Source organism: Balaenoptera musculus, chromosome 4 (genome assembly GCF_009873245.2).
Source record: "Balaenoptera musculus isolate JJ_BM4_2016_0621 chromosome 4, mBalMus1.pri.v3, whole genome shotgun sequence".
Taxonomy (NCBI): Eukaryota; Metazoa; Chordata; class Mammalia; order Artiodactyla; family Balaenopteridae; genus Balaenoptera; species Balaenoptera musculus.
This window is the reverse complement of record NC_045788.1, coordinates 87,187,487-87,195,105: the sequence shown is the minus strand read 5'-3', so window position 1 is coordinate 87,195,105 and position 7,619 is coordinate 87,187,487. Positions and strand designations below refer to the sequence as shown.

At 39.7% G+C, this 7,619-nt stretch overlaps 1 protein-coding gene across 1 annotated transcript in view; it reads right to left on the bottom strand.

The window, feature by feature from the left end:
* The window catches only part of LOC118894580, a 35,803-nt gene extending 28,674 nt beyond the window's left edge, over positions 1-7,129 (bottom strand). The window contains exon 1 of the mRNA XM_036850905.1: positions 6,847-7,129. The gene's annotated coding sequence lies outside the window, so the exon portion shown is untranslated. The remainder of the gene's footprint in view (positions 1-6,846) is intronic.
* Positions 7,130-7,619: the final 490 nt, after the last annotated feature.

Genomic DNA, 7,619 nt, shown 5'->3' with positions numbered 1-7,619 from the left:
TTTATGTTGGTTAGCAGCTCCCAAAGAACTTTCTCTATGTTGTCTTCCCTCAGTGTATTTGATCACAGTTGGCAGGAATGTTACTGGTTATCTTCCCTGAAGCTTGTTTCTCACACCACCAAAATTAAACCCATCGTCTAAATCCTTATGAATAGAGTAAGGGACTGTACAATAATTGCTTAGCTATCCGAAGTCACTGAAATTCAAATGCAATAACAGAGTGAGAAATTTGGGGTTTGTTTTGATCTTTCCAGAAAAAAAATGTGGGAAAAATAAAAACCCAACCAGCTGATAGTTTATCATAAAAAGTAGGTCAGCTCACAGAATGAAAGGATGACTGTTTAATTAACTAGAAGCTTGAAACCCCAAAGTGGGTAAACCACTGTGTTTGTCTTTTTAGAGATTAGCCTTTTCGACATCTTATATATCTGCCTGAGTCCTAGATAATAATAATCAATTACATAGTTTGGAACCCCTAGATTACCTACCCATAATGTTAGATATTAGGGTAACTATATGGAAACAAAACGCCACAAGTCTACAGACATTTTTGTCGCGTATTCAGCATATACTTACATGTATAACTAGAAAAATACAATAATAAACCAGTGACCCCCAACTAAAATTAAGAGCATCTTAAAGCAGGATGTGACTCAGTGTGGACTGGAATCATAAAGAAATTCTCAGAGTGAGTGTTATAAGTGCTGTTCCTTGAAGGTGAGAAGATAGAATATACCAAGCGGAAAAGAGAATGTGCAAAGTCACAAGCAGAGGCGAGAGGAAGGAACGAACATTTATTGAGTAACTGCTATGTGCTGGTCAGAGTACTTCATACCTCACTTATATTATCTAATGTGACCCTCACAGCAAGCCTGGGAGGTAAGTAGAAGTGACAAATAAATCACTATAAGTGACACAGCTAGAAGGCAGCAGAGAGAATATCTGAGCAAATATTCTCGGATTCCAGAACCTAGCCTTTTGTGCCAGACTCCCCCAAGGCACCTATTCTACATAGTAAGGAGACTGGCCTCGCAGGAGGCAAGGCCTTAACGCCGGACAGGAGCAGGATCTCCCGAGCAAGGGCAGCCTCAGCTCTCTGGAGTCCCTCTTCAGGAAATAGTCACCGCACTGAGGTGAAGTTTCCTAATTTGGAAACTGGCACACAATCTTCATTTTCTCCTCTACAGCTATTTAAAGGAATTACTCTAAGACTTCGTTTATTACAAGGAAATGTGTGGGGGAAGAAATGACTTTGCACAGCTGCCTGTGGGAGTAATTTTTAGCAGCTTGAATTTATATTAAAATAAGCTACAATGTAAGTGTAAATGTGATAAGTCAGTATACTGCCAGTTTGTACATTTCAGGGCCTTTCTTTACTTTTTTGACATGAGCTACCAGATTTTTTTCCCCTTTCACCTACAAAGGACCTCGCAGGAAAAAATAATTATTTAACTATTCCAGAAGTTGTTCAGCTTGGCTACCCACTCAGGGGTCAAAGTTTCAAAAGTATTCAAATAATAATTACATGGATAGTCTACATAGGAATGACTGTCAGAAGGCAGGAAAGCCTCCTGGATAAAGAACAGCCTTGGACTAATATAACTTTTGATGTGTATTTTCTCATTAGTGGATAAGAATCTAGGGGTTTCTTAGTTCACAATGATAAAAGGAGCTATTGATGCCATCTCTTTACCTCTACACACGGGACCTTGTTTCCATCAGTTAATTAGTATTGATAAAGCCATGTGAAATCCTAAGATAAAAAGTCTATATATTATACACAGGAGACATTGGTGAATGTGTCATCAGGAGCATTATTTGAGTTTTCTTAAAATGAAATATGAGTTCTGCTAAAGGTGCTTCATATTCCTTAGGATGAGGGTTTTAGCAAGGTTAAGTTTCATACTCCTTAAACTCAAGGTTTTAAGCCAGGTAAACCCAAGTAGCTAAAAACATGTAAAGATGTTTTTCTCCCTTGGTTAAAGTGGGCAGAGGTGCAATGTATTAACTCATAGAAAGGTTAAGAGCAAAACAACTTTCCTTCCTCTGCAATTTGCTCAAGAAAACTGTCTAGGAAAAGAAAAAAAGGGGAAGTGGGAAAAAGGTAAATGCTTTTGCCAGGTCGTTGGACAGAGAAAAATAAGAGCCCCCGCAATCTAGACCACTGGTTCATTGGAAGATCTTTACTATGTACCAGACTCTGTGCCAGGCGTTCAAGGTACAATCTGAACATGACAGACACAGAGCTTGCAATCTCGTCAGGACAGCACAAAAGTAAATCAATAAGGACAGAATACGGTAAGTGATGAGATTTTTCAGACTTGGAATATCTAGGAAGATCCCTTGGAAACAGCATTGTCTAAGCTAAGACATGATATATGAGGATGAGTTATCCAGATGAAAATTTGGGGTGAACTGGGATGGGAGTTGGAGTGGGGAAAGGGTTTATATTAGGGATGCTCCAAGCACGGGAAACTGTGCGTTCAAGGACCTATGGTATATTCATACTGTATTCAAGAAACAAAAAAAAAAAGTTCAGTATGCCTGTGGCACAGAGGGCTCCTTAGGTAGGGCCTGCTTTACACAACTACATTGAATGACATAGCCATGAGCCTTACCCTCAAAGACATTAAATCCACTTGGACAGACAAAACTAAACTGTGAATCAGTCAAGGACCAACTACATAGAAAAGAAGTATTCTAAGAAGAGCAAATCAGTGGTGGGGGAAACGATACCTTACTTCTCTGCCTCCTCTTTTCAGTATCCCTTGTGCACATGAAAGTTTTGTGAAAATGAAGAGGAGGATATTCATAATGGCTCCTTGGAAGAGGTTTGCCATTTGTCTGAGTATAAGCATGCTCTTTGGTTCTCTTGCAAGAGGAAGAGGTAAATCAAAAGTGCACAAGGAAATACAAGTGAGTGTCAGTATTTGACTGAGGGTAGGAACATGTGGTAAAGAAGACACATGGTAAAAGCATCAGGTAACCTAGGAGAGGGCAGGAGTTGGTCAAGAATTTAGTGAGTCAATACATACGGCCCTTTGATCTGAGTGGGAGTTCAGTAAGTGGACCAGAAAATTACAACAGGAGGTGTATACAGTACAGAGATTATTCTCTAGGGAAATTCTAAGACCTAGTCACAAAACCACTGGGGAAAAAGTGAGCTCCTTTTAGACGTTGAATCCCTTACAACCCTGTGCAAGTTGTAGTCAGAAACTCAGCTGCTTCCATAACCAGGGAAGACGCAAATTAAGATAAGACTGAGGCAGCCACGTTAATTTTAACGCACTAGCCACTACAATGGTCAATCCTCAACAAGGCTTATATATCACTCTCAAAGTGGTCATTTTCCATAAGAAGATTATTACAGACTTGAGTTAGTCAAGAGGTTGAAGACTTCATGCTCCTTTACTTATCCTCCTTTGGTGGTGTAGACTTACTGCTCTTTTGGTACATATGGGAAGGTCCACCAGCAAGCAGATGGGTAGGGCTTGCTATGCAGGGGTCTTTTTTAGTGTACAGTTTAGATAGTCATGTGTGTGTGTGTGTGTGTGTGTGCACGCTAGAAGTAAGATAATAGCACAAGGATGAGGAAGGAAAAAAGTGAAGGGACTGGAATAAGACAGATATAAGTATAAATGAGGAGAAAGAATATGCAAGAAAAGGAAAGACAGGGCTACGAAAGTATAATATAGAGAGCAGGGAAATAATTAGTTAGGTAAAGTACACAAGGCTAACATTCATGTACCTTTTTACACATACAAAAAAGTTATATGTATCAGGGCTATATTTATAAGTAGTTTAAAAAAACTGACTGGAAAGATCACATCAGGTTCAGAGAATGGTTCTCTCTGTGAGGGAAGTAGGGAGGAAAATGGAACTGGTTAGGTGGAGGAAAGAAAGTCAACTTTATCTGTGCTTTAAGTTCAAAACAATATGAATGAAAATGGCCCCATTTTTTAATTCCAGGGAGGTACATGTGTATTTGTTATATTCTCTGCAGTTTTATGGTAATGATGGTGTGTGTGATTTTTTAAAACAGAAAAAGAAAAAAGAGAAAGATGGACAGGGTTTTGATGACAAAGTATAGAGCAGTGGTCCCCAACCTTTTTGGCACCAGGGACCGGTTTCGTGGAAGACAATTTTTCCACTGACGGGGTGGGGGCGGGGGGGATGGTTCAGGCTGTAATGCGAGCGATGGGAAGCGATGGGGAGCGGCAGATGGAGCTTCGCTCGCTCGCCCACCACTCACCTCCTGCTGTGCAGCCTGGTTCCTAAGGGGCCGAGGACTGAGGACCATCAGCGGTCCGAGGCCCAGGGGTTGGGGACCCCTGATGTAGAGCATTAAGGTACACTGTCTACCAGCTAATTACCAGCCATATGAGACAGGCAAGTATTTAATGTCACAGCATTCTGGGAGTGACTGGAGGGCAGGTGGTTTCCCACTCAGGATAAAGAGAATTATCTTTGGTGTTCCTTCGAGTCTCCGTATGCTCTTCCTAACATCACCTCTAGGAACCACACTGGCTGCTTAGCAGTCGCTCTCTGTGGCTCAGCTTTGTTTACTTTCTGAGGTTGCTGATTAACTGATGTGTTTTCTGTCAACTGAAATTTACAGACACATTACCATGTTTGACAGGCACTGTGAGCTACAGTACAAGAATTTCCTGAGGAGAAAAGTGCAGCAAGTTTTACTGGAAGGCTTTTAATTCCCTTCTAGCTAAGGCAGTGTTTCCTACCTCCATTAATACCATTGGTGTGAAATGTTAAAAATCCCTCACTAAAATTCTTGTTCACCAGGGGCCTGCATTTCCAAAAGGTAACTTTTCTTCTAAACCAAGGTAGACTATAATAGATACTTGCAACACAGATTCTTAATAACAGGCTACGTTGACCGAGCAAGAGAAGCTTTTCATATTTTATGAAGGGGAGCAGAAGTTAAAGCTTCCAGTCAACAAGTTACCCAGGCTCTGAATAAGTACAGACCTGGGAAAAGAGAAACTGAGGTGATTTGAAAGACAAATGAATAGAAGCAAGTGCACAGAAAAAAAGATTGATTTGTGTATTTTATTGTGCAGGAGCTATACTAGCCCGAAGGCATGGACAGGTGAGTGAATTTCCTGAGGTCACACAAGATGAGGTTGGTAGCATATAGAATCAATGGATAACCCTACATCTGAAGAAGAAAAAAACAATGACATGTAGAATGACTTTTAGAAATCCTTCAGGCACAAAAGGAGCCATGAACATAAAATCCAGATAATCTGAGAAAGTGTCACTGAAGGTTAGAAGAAAGTAGGATTCTGTGATTTAAGAAGTACATAATATTTTTGTCTATTTATTTAATATAAGCCATGTCAGTACTCACTATCAACCCACACTGGCCCCAACTTACCAAAAACGAAACTAGGCAAAAAGTAGCTGAGGGTCACAAAGCACTGCCTATTATAAATGATCACTTCTAGGCCTGTGGCTTAGCTACCACACCAGCCTGTCTTCTTACCGTTATACTGCCTGCAGCAGCAGCATTTGCAGTTATTTAATTATACTTGAGCAAATTCTGAAGTACAGACCAAGAAATTACTATATGGATACAATTAAATGAAAAAAACTCTTGAGTGTTTAAGATAAAATCTAGGGCCTGAGCTAGAGTCTGAAAGTACTGAAAGGGTAAGCTGTGGCTTTGGAGTATTTCTGGTTCATGATAGAGATTTCACTAGTAGAACTGAGAGCAAAGGAACAATTGATCATTCACCTGAAAGCAACGGCCAGACAGCACTAACTCTTTGGTGGTTTTGTGCTAAAGAAGAGACCTGTTTGTTTCCTGCTTAACAGGAATTGAAAGCTAAGTTGCCAACCTTCTAACCTTATTATAAATATATGTTATATACATGACCATGTGCATCCATCCATGTGAAATACATACACATGGAGAAATATCACTCCCAAAGATATTTACATAGGTATAAATTTATTAAGGAGGTACTAGTACCTTGTTTGAGATGTTAAGAGCCAAGTATTACACAACCCTGGTATAGTTTCTCTCATTACTAGATGAGTTGAAAAAAGAAAAGAAAAAAATAAGCACAGTGAAATTGAAGGAAGAACTGCAGCTCTGGCAGATGCTTCTCTTGTGTGAGCTTTCTTCTAAAGAGGATGAAATGCAGATGCAAATGAAAAGTGAAAGTTTAAATGTGTTTTGTATAAATGTGAGGAGTAAACATGTCGAGCAGCTAAATTAGTTGCATATGTGTTGAGAGAGAAGGGTGATATCATTTGAAGAGCTAAAATTGGAGGTGAGCAATGACAATGACCGAGAAACAAACTCTCTAGGTGTTAGTGTCAATATAGGAGATGAGAAACAGAACGGAGAGGCTAGAGAGGAAGCAGGGGAACAGTCTGATCAAATTATGTTTGGTCGGGTTTAAGAAGTATGTGCCTGAGAAAGGGAAGGAAAGAGGGAGAAGTTCATACCAACATACTTTAATAAGCAACCAAATAAATATAATTTTAAATTAACTTGCAATGGTGATATTAGTACACTGTTAAAAGGACAGATGCAAGCAGAAGATTAGATGAGGAAGAAGCATGCTATTTGGTAACTAAGAGAGAACTAAATATTTATACCATGACATCTAAGTTACCCAAAGTAGTATCCAGGAAGATGGAGGGTAGGTCATCCAAGTAAGTGAATATTTAGAATAATGAAATCTTAACCCGTTACATCTGATTACAAACAATGCAATCATTTTGTTGAAAAGCTCACTGAGATATAGAGGACTCCTCCCTGCTCAAATAACATACACAGTAGGATTTACCCTTTTCTTGGTAACACAGAAATCTTACCATGAGCATCCTGCTGATGTTCTGGATGTTGCATAGCAATTGAGGACTTCGGATTTCAGAATGGACTCACTGAATTCCTCCCACCTACTAATCTAGGCTAGATACCAATTTTTAGCATCTCTTCCTCTGTGGCAAGTCTAATGATATGGAGGGCAGCCTCGTCACTAAATGTCCACAGACTGCTGCTCTAGTTATTTAAGCAGTTTCTTCCTTTATCCCTAGGCTGGCTTCCTAGACATGCTTTGCTCACTTTCTGGGTGGAACCTAACATGAAGTAAAGACTGATAGAGGAAAAATTAGTTTTAGTCATTTTGTGTCATACTGACTCACAAGGAAAAATGTGGTTCTACTCGGCTAAACAGCACAATGTATGAGATTCATGCATAGGCTGATTCTAATTTCAAGAAATTTTATGCTAAATTTTGAGAGTGAAAATTATATACTGCTTGACAGGTAGAGGGAGAGGGCCTTGCTATTATCATCTTGCCTTCTCTCATCTGATTTTTGCCTTACACTCACCCTTGTGCACACTGTCCACACGCAGCCTTTAGCCAGTTTTTCACATTGACACTTCTGTGCAAGAGCAAAAGCTCCAAAGAAGTCCCACTCTATTATGTGCTCCAAGATAAGATATACACAAAAATTGCATTTTTTGGAGAATATGTCACCACCTTAAACACAAAATCTTCCCCAACTCCTACTTCTAGTCCATGATTCCTTCTTTCAGAAAGGAGGCAGGAGAGGTTAGATGAAATGAAGTAAGCATTTCCTCC